This window comes from Falco peregrinus, chromosome 6 (genome assembly GCF_023634155.1).
Source record: "Falco peregrinus isolate bFalPer1 chromosome 6, bFalPer1.pri, whole genome shotgun sequence".
Classification (NCBI taxonomy): Eukaryota; Metazoa; Chordata; class Aves; order Falconiformes; family Falconidae; genus Falco; species Falco peregrinus.
The window spans coordinates 43,780,878-43,798,073 of record NC_073726.1 but is presented as its reverse complement, the minus strand read 5'-3'; the positions used below and the strand labels follow the sequence as shown (position 1 = coordinate 43,798,073).

At 39.2% G+C, this 17,196-nt stretch overlaps 1 protein-coding gene across 1 annotated transcript in view; it reads left to right on the top strand.

Annotated features, from left to right (window-relative positions):
- The window catches only part of CNTN1 (contactin 1), a 244,612-nt gene that overhangs the window by 122,383 nt on the left and 105,033 nt on the right, over positions 1 to 17,196 (top strand). The window lies entirely within an intron of this gene.

The window sequence follows — 17,196 nt, the reverse complement described above, 5'->3', positions numbered from 1 at the left end:
TTTCTCTACCTCATTCACAAGGTTATAGACCTTCCAACATTATTGGTCACCGCTTTTATGAAACAAGGAGTATAGGTTTATGCAGTTCTTGTGTGGAAGATGTTCCATACCCCTAGTTCTCTTTCTTCTCCATCTCCGTAATTTCTCAAATTCGGCTTGTTTCCTTTTGAGTGTCCCCAATGGCAGCTGGATAAAAAAGGTGGGCACAGCACAGACTTACAGAGCAGTATAATGATTTTTTCAGTTCTCCTAAATTAGAAACATTAGTCTTAGAGGCTAAATGCAAGCTGAGAGAAATTGTTTTGAGTTTATCTTCAGTGTTTAAATCAGACTAGCTGTGAGAACAAAAGTTTGTAGCCTGTGGTGCAAGGTGGGAGTACTTACAGAAAAGGGATGAGATCACTAGTTGTTACAAGAAAGAGAAGCAATTTATTGCCTCAAGAAAGTGGCAGCATTTGCTAGAAGCTAGCTGGGAATTTAATATAGCCAAAAAAACTAATAACACTATTGAGTGCAAGGTATTTATTATATCAGCTTTTGTTCGGAGGCTTATCTTTGAAAGGCATTGGGTAGATCACCTCAGGTCATCAACACTGAGACGTCATGGAAGAAGCTGTTTTGTAAGATGTGTTTTCCCACTGATGACAGGGTGTTTCTAGCCTTTATAAAGGGTAGAATTTGTTCTGGTGCAAAATGGTTGTTTAGTGTTAGCCACATAGGGCATTTAGTACATTGCATCAAACGTATCACTGGCTGTGCACATACAGGAGTTTGGATGGTTCTTGTAGGAGCAGCACTTTTGTTTGCCAGTTGTGGGGATGGTCACCCAGCCTTGCGTTTGCTGCCCTGGCATGAGCTGGTTCCAGTGGGTAGCACGTGTTTCTGTGAGTAGAGTCTGCTCCTAATGAGGAGCTTTACAAAACAGAGAGTGCTTGAGCAGTAGGAGCAGATGTTCTGGACAAATATACATGAGGTAGGATCATTTTTCCACGTGGGTTGTCATTCTAAATCATTTCTCTGTATAGCTTCCCTGGAAAGACTGTATGTGGCATCTGTGGATATATGACAGTGTGAGGCTTCTTTCCCCATCAAAGTAAGTTCGCACATGGCATTTAGAAAGCTCATTTAAAGCTGCCCGTTAAAGTTCGCGTACTTAACGCCCCGTCTGCTCAACGTGGTGCAACTGCATGACATAGTGAAGTTGAAACCAATTGTTCTGTTTGTAGTAAGCTTTGAAGGCTGCTGCTACAGTGAAGAGCCAAAGAAGTCGGAAAGTCTGTGTGCTTTTTAGCTTTTTCCAACCGTATGAGATGTATGAGATACCACTGGTTACAGAACTGCCATTGCCTTTATCTAGAAGTCATCACAGATACAACATGCCTGTAGTATTCTCAAGTGTAGCTCCCTTTTTGACCACTGCTGAGAACTGGATTGGTATTTTTAGAGACTGTATTCATGCTAAAATGTGGGGGGGGGGTTGAACAGTAATGACTGATTTAGACTCTGGTTTTCTGTATGTACTGTTATTTTTCCCCAGTATTCATTACTTCTATTATCAGAACGGAATTTCATCTCCCGTTTTACCATTGTACCTTCAGGTATTTGGTATCATGATCTCCTGTAATTCTGCACAGATAGCTTAGATCCTTGAAAAGTGTTGTATCTTTAGCAGTCTTCAATAATCTCAGTGTTCTGCCCCTTTCTCTTTCCTTTGTGGATCTGTTGAACAACAAAATATCCGAGGGATCCCTTGTTCCATTGTCAAAACCAACCTGTTATGGCTACACTTTGTTTCACTTCTTGTAATGCTTATTAATGTGTAAAAAGACATTCTGGGAGGAGAGAACATTTCCCAGGGAACTACCCCATGAGCTGTGGGTCCAGACAGCATGCAGGTCTCTAGTATCCAGTGCTGTGCTAGTTTCTAGGTTTGGTTTCTTCACAGAGCCGGAGTCAGCAGAGAACGATGCTTCAGCACAATGCTTATATGACTAAGCTGTTTTCCCATCTTCCTAGATTTGCTGCTGGACTACAATAAATAATCAGAAGAGTACAAAGATAGTATTTTCATTATCACTATCTCCTGTGTAGGTGAATAGAAGTTTGTATCATGACTGAATTCTGAAGCAAGGTAGCAGTAGATGCATGAATTTGATGGTTTCCAGCTTTAGCTGCTGGGACACAGCTATTGCAAAAACTTGCTATTTAGATTTGTGGTAAGTGTGTATCCTATTTTACCTGGTCAGTAAAATTCACAGTGTGGTAAAACATGAAGATGCTATTATACACTAAGGAGATTTCAAGTCTTTGTTGAGTAGACGCAAGATGATATTCCAGGAGGCCTGGTGTACCTACTTTAAAGTAAAACAAAACGTGATGTTAGGATTAGGGTAATTGCAGCAGTGTGGTTGTTAGCTATAAAATTGTATTTTCTTCCTTCATTTCTTTAAGTGTTATTGAGGTTTACTGACCGATTTCAACCTCTGTAGTAAATCGGAGAGATGATAAAAATGAAAAGCAAGCTAAGGAAAGGTGTTAGCATGAGAGTATTTCTAACTCGCAGTACTGACATGTACAAGCTGTGCAGCCTGATAAATGCATGTGGAGTGGCTTTTCTGTGAACCACCAGTGACATCCAGCGGTGGCATTCAGTTAGACAACCCCCAGTCTGCCAGCTCAGAGATTACCCAAAGGTCTTTAATACTCAGCCATTTGAAGTTGGCAGTTTGGGATTGTTTTACTTCCTGACCCAATTCATCTTATCTTTGTTTTATTGTTTTCATTTTGGTAGAACAAGATTTCTTTTATTGCTGCATAGACAATGAGGTTCAATGAATGCCTCCAGCTGTTGTTGCCTTTTTTGTTGCTCTGCGTGATATCCTAATTGACATAGTATTCTGGAATCTGCTTGAGATTATGAAATGTATACTTTAGCAAAAGACCCTAGGATCATTAAGATTGCATAGTTGACTTCCTGCAGTGCTTATTAGGGATGAATTTATGTTTATTTGTAGTGATAACAGAAGGTGAAATGACATATTCTTCTACTTTATCTAATAGAAATATTAAATCCCAACTGGTTACAAATACATTCTATTATTCCTATATTAAAATTGTCTTCAAGTTTGTAATGGGTTGTGCTCAATTTTGTCTCTTGGTATTCAGCGTTAGCACAAGACAAATGCAGTTAGGATGTTAATTGCCACACTTACTAGATGATAATTTCATGGCAATAACACCTGCCTGGCATTCAGCTGCCCTCTAGATGTATTATATCAATGAGAAGGACTGACTTGTTTTTAAATGGTAACATTTTCAAAAATAATTTTAGCAGATTGTGAGGTTGGAGATGTAAATGAGAGCAGAATCTGTTTCAGTTAAATGCTAGATTCCTCTCTCAGTAGTTTAATGTTGTTGGGTCTGTGTAGTTTCAGCAGAACTGAGAATATTGGTTTTTTATTTCGTAGGGCTTTTCATATAAAAACCCCTGAAAGTAGCAGCTCAAACAGAAATTATTGAGTTGTATTTGCCTTTTCCCTTGAGATACAATCTTTCAGAGATATTAATGAAGAGTCCAGTTCTGCAAAGTGAGAATATCTTTATTCACATTTCTCAGTTCAGCATCATTGTTTTGTTGAATGAAAACTTCTTTTCTGAGGGGGACCATAACTGTGAGACTGTGTAGAAAGGTGCTAAGTATCGTGGAAGATGAAACTGAAAACCAGATGCTGTCACTAAATCGAAACAGTTTGAGAACTATGGTTTTTATTAGTTATTAGTTTTATTAGTAAGTCTTTGTCTTACTCTTTGCAAGGACTAACCCTCTTCTGGATGGGCAGATCTCTGTCTTCCAACTATAGATGGTGTCTTGAATGACTCTGTTCATAAGTTTGTCATACCAGGGCTTCAGGATACCCTTTAAGGTACTGGCCTTTGCTTCTAGATTACGCAACCATAAAAAATAATGATTTTTTAATTTGAAAAATCACTCATTACAATGTGATTTCCCAGACATTAACTTGATCAGTTTGTAAAAAAAAAAAAAAAAAAAAAAAAAAAAGCACGTTTAAAACCATTTACTGTTTTTATGTTTTCAAACCATGATTGCTTTTTTTTAATAGATACTTTAACTTAGTGCTTCTTTTCCCCTGAGTCCATACAGCATGTAAATGGCTACTATAAACAATAGGACAGTAAAGCTTCTATAGCAAATCTTGGGGTCTGTGCTGATTGTTTATAGCACAATTAGTGATAACCAGTGTCCTATGTATTTTCTAATGTAGGAGAACAAACACTCCTGACTAAAAGAACTTTAGGTCTACACCCCTAGGACTCTGTAACAATGTAGGTAGGTTTCTATATAAATTATCAAACTGTTATCTCTGTTAGTTCTGTAAGATTCAATTGCCTTAACAGTAACACTTTAATGGAGAAATCTGTTGGCAAAGAAAAAAGATCAAAGCAAAATATAAGCTAAATGACTATTGATGAAATAGAAGTCATTTGTAACAACATTCAAGTCCACTCATATTTCCAATTCAAACATGGCAGATAAGAAGATCCCAGCACTAATCATAACATCACCTGGGGGAAAAGCCCCAAACAGCAATTTTTTAAATATCTTTGTCTTCAAATATGCTAATTTACATTTATTAGCTATTTATATTATATGTATGACTGCACTGCAAACTTGAGAACCAATATTCCTTTGTTTTAATGTAACTTAGTTTGGTTTTCTATCTCAGTTACATTAAATATTATAAGTATTATAAAGTTTCATTGCACATTGTATTGAGTTTAGCTGAGCCCCCCAGCAGCCCTCACAGTGCTGTGCTTGTATTGGCAGCTAGAAAGGCGGTGACAACACACCAGGGTTTTGGCTACTGCTGAGCAGTGCTTGCACAGCATCAGGGCTGTCTCTGCAACATCTCCCTACCCCTCCCAAGTAGGCTGAGGTGGGCAAGATCTTGCGAGACAACATAGCCAGGACAGCTGACCCAAAGTGACCAGAGGGATATTCCAAATGATGTGATGTCTGCTCAGATATAAAAGCTAAGAGAAAGGAGGAGGAAGGGGTGCCATCGTTATTTATGGTGTTCATCTTCCAGAGCAACTGCTATGTGTACTGAAGCCCTGCTTCCTGGGAAGTGGGCAAACATTGCCTGCTGATGGGAAGTAGAAAATAACATATTCTGGTTTGCTTCCCTTCCACACTTGTGACTTTTTTTATTTTTTCATTAAACTGCCTTTATCTTGACCCACAAGTTCTGTTTTCCTTCTTATTTTTTCCCACCCTGTTCTGCTGAGGAGGGGAGTGATGGAGTGGCTTGGTGATCACCTGGTGTCCAGCCAAGGTCAACCCACCACACTTATGAAACATGTAAAGTGAAATATATGAAATTGAAAAACAAAAACCAACCAAAGCAATTTTCCTTTACTTAAAACATATTTGAAATCCTAACAGGTTAATGCGTCACCAGCATTAGTACTCTAATATCTAACTGAAAGAAGACAGCCATTCACCACACCAAGGGCAAAAATTCTACATGTTCACTCTAAGAATTTCTAATTCTGTAGGTCATCTCCCTTTTCAGACCCATGTTCTTTTCTCCATTTCAACTAAATCACTAAACCTTAAAACTTTGTATGCAGACAGCTCCTTCGCAGCACAAAGGCAAGCTAGCTTAACTTTATTAATATGTTTTGTCTGACTGTTGCCAAGATAAGAGTCATTGTCTACAAATGTGAGAGTAGAGGAAGAAAGGTGCTGGGTTTCTGGACACATGATGGAGATTAAGAATTTATTCATTCCTTCTGGAAATCAGTAGATTTTTTCTCAAAAAGTTGTAAAATTTGAAAACAAAACTTGCTTACAGTTCGAAAGAAAAGCAAAACACCAAACTCACTAGCAGAGATGGTCTCTTTAAAATTGTATTTACTTTCAGCTCTTAAGTCAGTGAAATGTATTCCTTAGAAGTATTATTTACTATGTATTTTCACTCATTCATCAACAGCTCACTTTATGGCCAGACAGATCTTAAAACTAAAGCAATCAAAGCATTTACAATGACAAAGGACTTAATTTTAAAATGTGCTGAACATCTGTAACTACTACTGACAGCCATTGGAATGAAACGTCAGGTTATGAGCATCCCTGAAAGTTTGCTAGGAGTAGCAGGAGTTTAGCACCTCCCTGGTGGCTTAATCAATGGTGGGAAAAATTGCATGCTCTATTGCATTATAAAAATACAGGCTGTCTTCATGAGTGAGGAATGCAAATCCTCCCAGAGCTTTAGGGAGAAGCAGTGTGATTTGCAGTTTGCCCCTCTTCGCCTTTAAGCTTCTTCAACAAGAAGTAATAAGGGTTTAATAGACAGCCTATGGTACTTGAGTTATGTTTGGTATACTATGGTACATATAGTGTATGTTATGTTTTTTTCCACACAGACCTTTCAGGAAATTTCTTTTTTATAATAGTTAATTATTGAAATACCTTTTTCTGATCTTCAGTCTCATGTCTCCCAAACATTTGCAAATGCTTCACCATAGAAGAGGTAATTGCCTAACAGTTACACTCGACTGAAATTACTGTTTGCACCAAAATTATTTACAAGAACACATGAATGAGTTATTGGATACTGCTGAGCAATGACACTAATACAGTTACTGAAAATCAAAGTAATCAAAGAAATTGACTCCATGTGCCACTCCTGGAACTCTTCATCCTCCAGCTTAAATGAACAAAGATCTGTTCAGATCAATTTAGCTATGACTCAGTGTCCAAGTTCAGTCTAAATAATTATGCGTAAGGAACCCTGTAAGTTGCCAGTTTTGTTTAACTCTGCTATTGATAATAAAATAAAAGTCCAAATGAGAATAGCTATAAATAATTGAAGAGAATAAAGCTGTGTTACGGAAGGATTGGAGGTGCTTTTGGTTAGTTACGTAGTGAAACTTGGTACCATTTACAGTAGCTGATTACTCTATAGCACGGGTCCTCAAACTACGGCCCGTGGGCCAGGTACGGCCCCCCAGGGTCCTCAATCCGGCCCCCGGTATTTACAGAACCCCCTGCCCCCCCCCCCCCCCCCCCCCCCCCCCCGCCCGCCCGCCGGGGATGGGGGGCAAACCAAGCAGCTGCGCCGGCCCCCTGGTTAAAAAGTTTGAGGAGGTTTGAGAGCCCTGCTCTATACCATGTAAATGGAAGAGAGTCCCATCCTAGAAACACCACTGCAGTTACCTGGTGTTGTTGACCACAGTAGATGGCCCGCTTTGCTGGTGGTCTTCTCTTCTTCAGGAGACATTAAAAGGGGATTAGGACAGAATTGCCATCAGTGTTCCCTCCACTATTTGTAACCAGCTGAGTATGTGGTTTCTAGTGCTGTCTAGCACATTTCATGTTTACAGTGTGTTTAAAAGCTCTTTAAAAAAGTCTGCTTTTAATTAGCATGGCTAATGTGGCCCGCAGGTCCACCAATACCCCAGTAGGTGGACATGGGCAGACTTTTGCCATCATTGAACAACTCAGCAGAAGGGAGAAGTGTGAAATCCGCTGGAATACCTGATTATCTTACTCTTAAGGTCCTGCAGAAAGACTTATCACCATCATGTCTGATGTACTATCACAGCAAAGAAGGGGGGTGCAAAGAAGTCACAACTGTCTGCCCCTTGGGAAGAAGTAGGTTATACCATAACAGGTGTATAAGGCATTTTTTGTCCCCTCTTAGATGGCCAGCCTGGGTTTTCTTCCTATAGAAAATGCCCTTACACGATGACATCCTACATTGGCTCATGACTGCCACAATCAATTCCTGGCAGAACAGTGAGAACCAGTCTCCTGGAAGTAAACTATTTGAGGCAGGCACAGGCCAGCCAGGACTTGGCAGCTACAACAGGTTAAGTCTGGTTACTTCGTCCTGGAGCTTGTTCTGGTGGTGGGCTAGGGAAATATTTCTTCTTTCTTACTGCCAGAGACCAGAACAAATCAGACTGTAAGATCTAGCTTCCATCAATGGTGTCTTTTTTGTCTTATTTGTTTTGGGTTTGGTTTGGCATTTGTAACGCAGATGATAATCCTGAACAGAATTTTAATTCTGCAAAAATTACGGCTTGCTTTTGGGAGACAGTTTGTGGGTTTGTGTGAATCTCTCCTTGCATTGAAGAAAGGTATATATGTCCTAAGGCAGTTTATCTTTAGGGAATTATGTGACCTTCATGAAATGGACAGTTAATTTGTTATTTTTTTTAAATTGTAGAGACGAACCTTTTTATTGTGCTTTTGCAAAATAAGCACTTGCTTTTCTGAGACATTTAAAAAGAAGTATGTGTGTGGACTATTTCACTATAGACTGAATGACAAGGAAAAATTAAGAGGCTCAAGGGGGAACTAAAAGGCCTTCTATCAGTTATCTATACAGGAATAGGCTGCTGCTTTTTATTACCTTACCACTAAATAAAGGTTCATGTTAATGTGGTTACTTTCCTAGTAAAGCAGTTGGCCAGGTCTTCAGGTTTAACCGGTCTGATTTGGTGTCAAAGAAGGGACATAATGTTGATGGTGATACATAGGATGATAATACAAAGAACCTTGAGATATAAAACCATGGCTGCTATTTTTTTAGTTATTCCTGAAGAGACGGGGACTGTAGCAGGATTTTTAAAGTGTCATAACATTTTGGAACAAAACATGGTGTAGAGCTGTATGAAGATTTCCGATCAGCCTAAACCACATAGAAAACTTCAGCTTTGGAAGCAAGGAAAGGCAGGACCACTAAATGAATCAACTGTACCTGAACAAATGTCACTGTGGATGCATATTTTTTCTTGAACTAAGTCCTACAAATATTTATAAGCATTCTAAAATTGTTTGCTTATTAACTACAAGTATCGTTCTAATTCCTGCAAGTATGGAGGCCATAAGATTAGTTGGTAGATAGTGGAACACTTTCTCTCAATGTGTACAGAATAATAACAATTAAGTATTGACAGAACATCACCTAAAAGAGGACAGACTTCTTTTCCCTTAATTTTTTTAAACTTATCAAAAAAGAATAATTCTGCATCTTAGCATGCGTAAAGATGGAATATTTTCAACAGTTTTATTGTCAAATAGAATAATGTAAAATTTACAAGCAAGATTGGCTTTAAATAAGCAAACCAAATATGTTTTGTGTCTTTATTATTGTATATATACTTTTGTCTCTTTTATTATATATATACTTTTACAGGCAATTCAACAGTAGAGGTATCGTAGAATGTCTTATATATTAGAAGTGGACGACACCAAGTAATGGATATCTCTAACTTTTAAACAGCTGTCTTTGTGATGAAAATAGCCTTCATTTGTAAATGTTTGGTAGGTCAACACAGGCTATTAAATATGGACCCATTGCAGAAAGCTAGGAATTTCTGTGTGCGTGTTGGCTTTATTTTGCTGTAACTTACTGAAACTGGGACAAACAAGCTTGGCATTGGGGCATTTGGAACTGAGCAGTCCCCAGCTGCTTTCATGACATAGGAAACTTGCCACCCGACTACAAAAGCATGGTTAATGCCTCAGTGATCGTCCTGGAGTTCTTCTCTGGCTCCGCAAAAGAAACTTGAAGTTTGGCTGGCAATGAACAGTAATAATCCTCTGGATGGATGCTTGCACAGAGCACAGTGAGGTTTTAAACTCTTCATTTTATTTGCTGAAGACATGCACAGAATGGAAGTGTCTCCTTGATGTGAAAATTAGCCCGTTGTCTTCAGAAAACACCATCTTAACTTTAATGTACTGAACTGTTGGATGCAGTAAATTCAGAATGGCTCTCCGTGACCTCATCAAATCTGATGCAAATTTTTATGATATATAAAACCTAAGTATTCTGACTCTTTTTCCCCTTGTGTACAAGCTGAGCTCTTTCTTTGCCTTTAGAAGGAGATCATACAATCTCTCAGGGGTCGGAGGAGCAGGCTGCTTGGCAGGGGAAGGCATGCCAGGAGTCAAAGCAGGGACAGTGACCTCAGCGACACCACCACCGCGCTTTGTGCTGACCAGTTCCCCAGCTTGGACACACACACATCAATCTGTTACAGCCCCTGTTTACACACACAGCCTGCCATGACAACCTTCCCTACTCACCTTTCATGCATGCACACAGATACACACACACAGACATAGGAATCCTTTTATTTCTTATCGCTTTAATCATACACGTGCTCAGCTGCACATGTACATAGACATACACCTCTCTGTCTATAACTGAAGAAGAGCAGAGCAGGTCCAGTGATGGAAACCAGGAGTCAGACAAGAGTCCAGATTGCCAGACAGCTTCTCAGCGATGAGGCAAATCCAAGGTCAAGTCAGCAAGGCAAGGTCAGGGTCAGGCATAGATGCCTGCAGCATTGCTCAGGCAAGAACCTGAGCTCAGCATAGCTTCCAAGCCAAGGAGCAGCACATGCATGAGTAGAGGCCCCAGGGAAAGCTTCTCACAGACTTTTTTCATGACTGGTTTATGAAGCCTATGAACCGTGTTCGAATATGTGTGCAAAATACAGAGGTACAGGTTAAGAACAGCAAAAGTTGCTTTTATAGGGGCATTCCCGATACCTGTTGTAAGCATTGATTTTTAGTGTGCCAGGAATCGTGTGTGTGTGTCTGAGCAATTCGCCCTAAGCTTCTTAATGGGAAACTTGGCACCGTAGTCATCTAGTGATGCCTGCATTTCATAAGGTCACTTGAGTCCTCAATCCCCCAGTAGATATTTTATAAATGTAAACTTTTTCAGTCAAATCAGTTTAGACGTTTAAGAGTAGTTGTAGTTATAGTTTTCTTTTATATTACTATTACTACAGTCTTTTGAACTTGAGAGACATTGATAAAGCAAAATCTTGCATCTTAATATTATAGCTGAAATCAGGTGAATTTTAGAGTACCAAATATTCTGTATAGACCCCATTGATAAAAATAATAGATGGTTGATTTCTTTCCAGGTAACCTGCATATGATAAGAACATAATTAATGTGTTTAAGATTGTCTTTGGGTTTTATATTTTATTATTTATTTTTGGTTAGATACTTCATTATTTATTTATACTAGACTTAGTTCCTCATAGGCTTTCATGCAATATAATTATTTGTTTCTTCTTCAAAATGTGTATAAAATGCCATGAAAGTAACATGTTTAAAATCTTTAATATTCTTCTTCTGTGATACAGGTTCTCACTGCATATCTAAAATGGTGGAAGAAATGTAATTTTGTTTAGAGGAAACTAAATTCTTTGGAGAGATTGAGAGTTTTCTGCTGAAAACCCATGTGGCCAATGTTGTTCCATATCTACATCATTAATTAGGATTTAAATACAATCTAATCTATTAATGCAGAGCATAAATTGTACATATGTCATTAATGATGATAAAATGAAATGAGTTTTTTTATGAGATAAATACGAAACAATTTTTTATACCTCTGCATAAATTCCCTGAAATTAGAGTTCTTCTCCTAACCATCTCATATGACTAAGCATAAAACATCTGTAATCTTAACTTTGGAGAGACCTCTTATGCCTGGTAGTTCTCAATGATGAATTTTTTCCCAAAGCACTGTTTGCATGGTTTTCCACAGGTGTGAACCTGGAGAGGGACAGGGTCCATCCAGTATAGTAGCATGGACAATATTTTGTCATCAGAGTCATTACCTGTGAAGTAAAATGGAGGTGCAAAACCAAGTAGTTCTGTGAGCAGCAGAATTGCTGAAGCATGGTTTGCTGTGGCTTTGCGTGCTGTGTTTGCATTATCTGATCCCTGGTAAACTGCCAGCCCCCAACAAGCTTCTCCCATGGCTGAGACGTCCCTGAGGGATGACTCTTCTGTACGCCGTTCTCGCCTTTCCCTCAGGGGTGGTGCTTACCAGGCCTGTCTCCTGCACCCAGGCAGACATTTTCATGACACTTTTAATAAATTAACTTATTTACAGCCTGCAGACTTCTGTCAAATTTGGTTAAAATAGGCCAATGAAGACAAAGTTAATCAGTTGAGGGAGAAACTATCAGACTGACAGGCAGAGATGCAAATGCAAGCAGTGTGATCACTTACATCTCCTTTCCTTAGGAGCCTGAAAAAGAGGTAGAATTTTTGCAAAGATTAATCCATTTTTTGATGGATGTTCTAGCTAGAGGCTGGTGTAATAGCTTAACATTTGCTGTGGGCTGAGAACAGATGTGAAACATCTGGGCAAAAAGGGAAAGAAACTTGACCAAGAACCTCAGCGTGTCCGTCATGCACAGGGCACAGGAGATTGGGGCTTTATGTTAACTGTACCTGGTATGGCGAGCGGAGGACAAAGTACCAAGACCTCATGGAAAGCATACATAAGAGAAGCATCTTCACGGTATCTGGCAGGCAGAATTCTGTTAACAATCTAATCTTTTCTGTCTCTCCCCTTTTCTTCTTTTTTGGCTTGTTCTTCTGGTGGGAGGTCTCGTGAGCACTTGGAATTGGGGGCTGCTTGCTTTTGTTACTTGTATTTTCTTGTGAGCTTGTTCAGTAGCAGTTCTTGTTGTTTACCTCTGAAAATTCTCTGTATAACAGTTCTGGAGGGCAGACAGAAACACACCTTTGGATAGTGTTATTTCCCCACGTTTTGTGACTGTGAGTGCCAGCCCTGTGTCTCCTGAGCTAAATAAGAATACTGATGTAACCTTCTCTTTTTATGGAAATTAAGTTTTAGGGGAAGCTTTCAAAAAGTATTTTGAGATCTGGTAGAGAGTGGGATTTTTTATTTCTATGGAATATTCTGGGGAAAAAATGGTAGCTGTCTGTGTAGTGGGAAGTAGTATACCAGATGTGTCAGGAGCTGCAAATACTTCAAATTGCCTGAAGGATCATCTTCTGTGTAATAGAAGCCACTCTTTCCTGACAGAAGGTGTTTGTTATGAATCCCCAAATCTGCTATTATTTACTGTCAGCTGCAAAGGCGGGGAGCTCACTGGGGTGCAGGTTGAAGAACAGGATCCAGAGGAGCTGATGAATATGTTGCCTGAGCTGCCTATCATCTGACCCTTGCACAGTCTAGCCTCCAGCGGCACCGCTCATTCCCCTTCCTAAGGGACTCAGATTTTATACCCTTTCCAACGAGAAGATAAGCAACTGATAGAAAACCAGTGATTTTCAGTTATGTTTCTCCCCACTGCATTTTTACATCTAGATCAAACCAAATCAAACGCCTTATGCTGTGAATTACAAAACCGGCAACACCATATGTACTGGCATGTTTTCTGCAAACTCTGATGGAGAGAAACACATAGGTATTGTGTTAGGAGTGCCACTCATTATATAATCTGTAATGCAGTTTGCTCTAAGCTATTACATGTGGTAAAATTGTGTCTCTGGGAGAGTTCTTTGTTCACCCATCTGAGGTACTAGGGGGCAGTTGAAGAGCAGGCTCCAGAGTAGAAGATGCCATGTGCTGAGGCTCACCATCAGGACCATGCAATATTCAGCTTTGTACTAAAGCTGTATCTGACTAAACCCACGGTTATGGGATAGCAGGAAACAACTCTCTCATTTGGCACAAGGCAGCATAAAGCAAGGCTTGGGAAACCTTTGCAGGAAATGAACTGTATCTAATCCAGTTTGATATAGTAGGCAGCATATTATTAAGCCAAATCACCATGTTTATCCCTTTTTCCTTTGCACACTTGTCCCTGAGGCAAGTACCCTTCCCTCCTCGGGGCAAACTGTGGAGGGTTTTATAATTAGAGGGATCAGTAAACCTTCCTGCTGTCCCCTCCTCTCTTCCACCCACACTGCCTCCCAGGTTTGTGCCAACACTTAACTACTGAATAAGATGCAGCACTCCATTAAAACCCAAATCAGTGAAATAATGAACTGGAATAACTTGCCAGGGGCAAAGTGTGTTTTGTTAAGATACCAGAAAAGATCCATAGACCGAATCCACAGGGGCCTGGTCATTGCATTTACTCCCATCAAATGAAAAAGAAAAGAAAGGAAAACAGCACCACTACTAGGAGGCTATCCTAAGTTTATTTTGAGGTTTGAGGCTTGTCTTATATTCAGCATTGAATCCACTTTTCCTTTTTGTCCGGTTTTGGGTTTTTTTCTGTCATCTTCTGTCATGTTTCTTCTTCCTTGCTCTTCTTTTCAAGTGATGCTGGTCAGCTGAAATGGTAATTGGCTCCCTGTCAAGCCAGCTCAAGGATGTGAAATTTATTTTTGCCTGTCACCTGTTGAAAAAAGGCTGGAGATTCCTTTTCTGTCAACAGAGGAATCCATTAGTAATACAAAAGCAGCAGCTGCATCATGGCAGAGATGCACAATAGTTATATACATCACTTACTCCTTTTCTGCTTCAAGACATTAAGACAGATTGTTGCCTTAATTCTCTACCTGGGGGGGGTGGGGGGGAAGAGTCCATATAGTGCTTAAAATCCTGCTCTCTTTTTTAATTCCTGAAATACATTTCTTATTGCACAAAATCTTCTTGAAAAAATATTTAAAAACAAGCAGAAATTTGTACAGCTAAGACATAGTCCTAGTTAAGTGCTTGCATTGCTTCAAGTTTTAGGTTGTATAACCTTACCCAGAAAGTGCAGTAACACAGTGGTAAATCAGGCAGCTTCTCAAGACGCTTTCAAAATCTGAGATTCACTTAGGCTGACTTGGCTGAGAATTAAGCTTATAGTCTGAAGCCATAATGGTCTTATTGATGCAGAAAAAGCAACAGCAGCCAACATACTGGTCATTGCTTTCCTTATCCTCCACTTGTTGCAAATATAAATGGTTGTGTTTTCATTAAAAGCAGGGAGAACTAATAAAAATAAAAGCTGTGAGATTTATAAGTTGATTTCAGCCAAGAAATCTGAAGAATGCTGTCATCATTTTTTTAAGCTTTTTTTGTTCTGTTCTTTTTATGCAGCATCACACTGACCTTTGGCAGGATAGTTCCTATTGAGAGAGCGTTTTCACGATCTCCTAGCCTTCTTTAGTCTTTGCCAAGTGCTGGTAGTGATGGGTTTTCAAACACCCTTTCTAGTGATGGAATTTCATATACCCTTTTCCTTCGCTTTACTCCTTTCAGAAAAAGTACTCTCTGTCCTGGTAACCTGGTAACATCAGCAGTGTATACAATGCGTGCGGTATGTTGAACTAATTGCCAATTAAATAATAAGGAGGGCCAAGATCTAACAGAAAATCATTGTGCACAGTTCATTAACTGCATTTCACAGAACCAAAATCATGCCACACGACTTTTAAAAACAGGTTTAAGGAATGAACAGTTTCTTCCTTAGTACTGAATAGCTACAATGCAGAGCAGAATGGAAAGATATTCAGACTAGCAGTTCCGGGGGTTTTCATTTCTTCTCCCACCCCAGGTAGATATCTGTACAAGTCGGAAATTTCTGGGGCTTAGTTTATCTTCTCCATGCGATGAATGGCTTTAAAAGATGTGGGAAATCACAAAGATAATCAGCATCTTAGTGCTATGTGTAAGTATGCCTTCTCTGATGTTCAATTACAATAAACTAGGAAATACTACATAAGATTGAGAAAAACACTGCAGATGCCTTTCAGGCAGATTTTAAAATATCTGGGGGGGCTTCACAGAAAAATCATGAGAATAGTGAAAGTGTCAGAAAGCATGCCTTATGGTATAGGGTGCATATCATAGAGTACTTAACTTCCAGCGTGTCAGCTAATACCTGCCAACCAGTAGCATCAAGCTCCTGGATCCCAGCGTTAGACAGATTTGTACAAGAAATGGAATGAGTATGCATGTGTTCATCTGAGTGTGCTTGGATATAGGCAAAAATGGGTTAAAAAAAGAAAAAAGGGCAACATAAGGAGTTGCAGTTGGGGGAGGAATGGAAGCATAGAAGATCTGGGAGTGAGTAGCATTTCTTCTAGAGCAATGAGGTTTGAAATGTCAGTGCTAAATGCATTGGTGGGAATGAGTAAAATACTTAGAAAAAAGGAAAGGAGAGAGCACCCAAAGTAAAATTTGAAAATTATGATTTTTATAATAGGTCTAAAACCCAATCTTGAAAATCTTTAACATTCGAAGTATCAAGATGAAAATTTCTCAAAATAAGCTGTTTGACATATGGTCTATTGCATAAACTTAAAATGTACCATGAAGCTTGTTTGTTAAGAGAGAAGCAGTGACATCTAGCCATTGTACCTTGCAATCTATTTTTAATCTTGCTGCTGATGGAATGCTGAATGGCTGTTAAGTTATAAAGATCTTTTTCATGCAGATGGTTTATTTCGGTGCGAAGGGAGCATCTTTCAAGGTAATTCATAACCTAATATAATCTCAAGACCTTTTTTTATGGATGTAGCTATTATCAAGAATTTTTTTACAATCAGTTCTTTCTGTATTTTTGACCTCTTGGTCAGAGTTTTGTCTGCAGTTTCCGCAACTGTTTGCAATATTTAAACATGAAGTAGGTCAGTGGTTTTTTGCTTGTTACGAGTGATAAAAATTGCTGCTTACTAAAAACTTACCTACTTTGGACCTCACTGGAGCCTAGCAATTTAATTTGTGGTCTAACAGTGGCCTTCCCTGAAAACAGTAAAAGGAGGTGCTATACAATGGAGTAGAACTGGAGGTTTTGGCTTTGGGAACAGGTAACAAGGCTTGCCAATCTGAAAACACAGGATCCCACTGTGGGGAAACGCTGTGCCAGAACGTAGTCATCTACCTTCTTTCTGCAGCTTGAGTTCTCAAAAGACAGTGAGAGCTCAGAGGTAGGTCAGTAAGTTCAACTTGCTGCCTCAGTGCTGAGCCCAGTACTTCATGCCCTGCAAGAAGTATGTAGTCATTACTGAAGATGTCAGGAACTGGGAATGTCACTGTGTTCTTTACTAAAATTTCAGGATATATCCTCTCTAAATCACTCCAGAATCAATTTTCAGCTTTATGTTTTTATTATGCCTTTCTCTAGTAGATTAAAGGACCCTTTTGTCTCCAGTATTTTCATCCCATAATTATGTCCTGTAGGGATGATATTTCTCAGTCGTCTCCTTCTTATGCCAGACAAGTTGAACAAGGAAGGTTCTTGGCATAAGGCACTTTCTCCACTCCTTTTTTTGTGTGTTTGTATATATGTATGTATGTATCTATGTATATTTTACATCAGCATCATAATTATTTAGTGTTACAATATCAGTCATGCTAGTTCTAAGCAAATTTG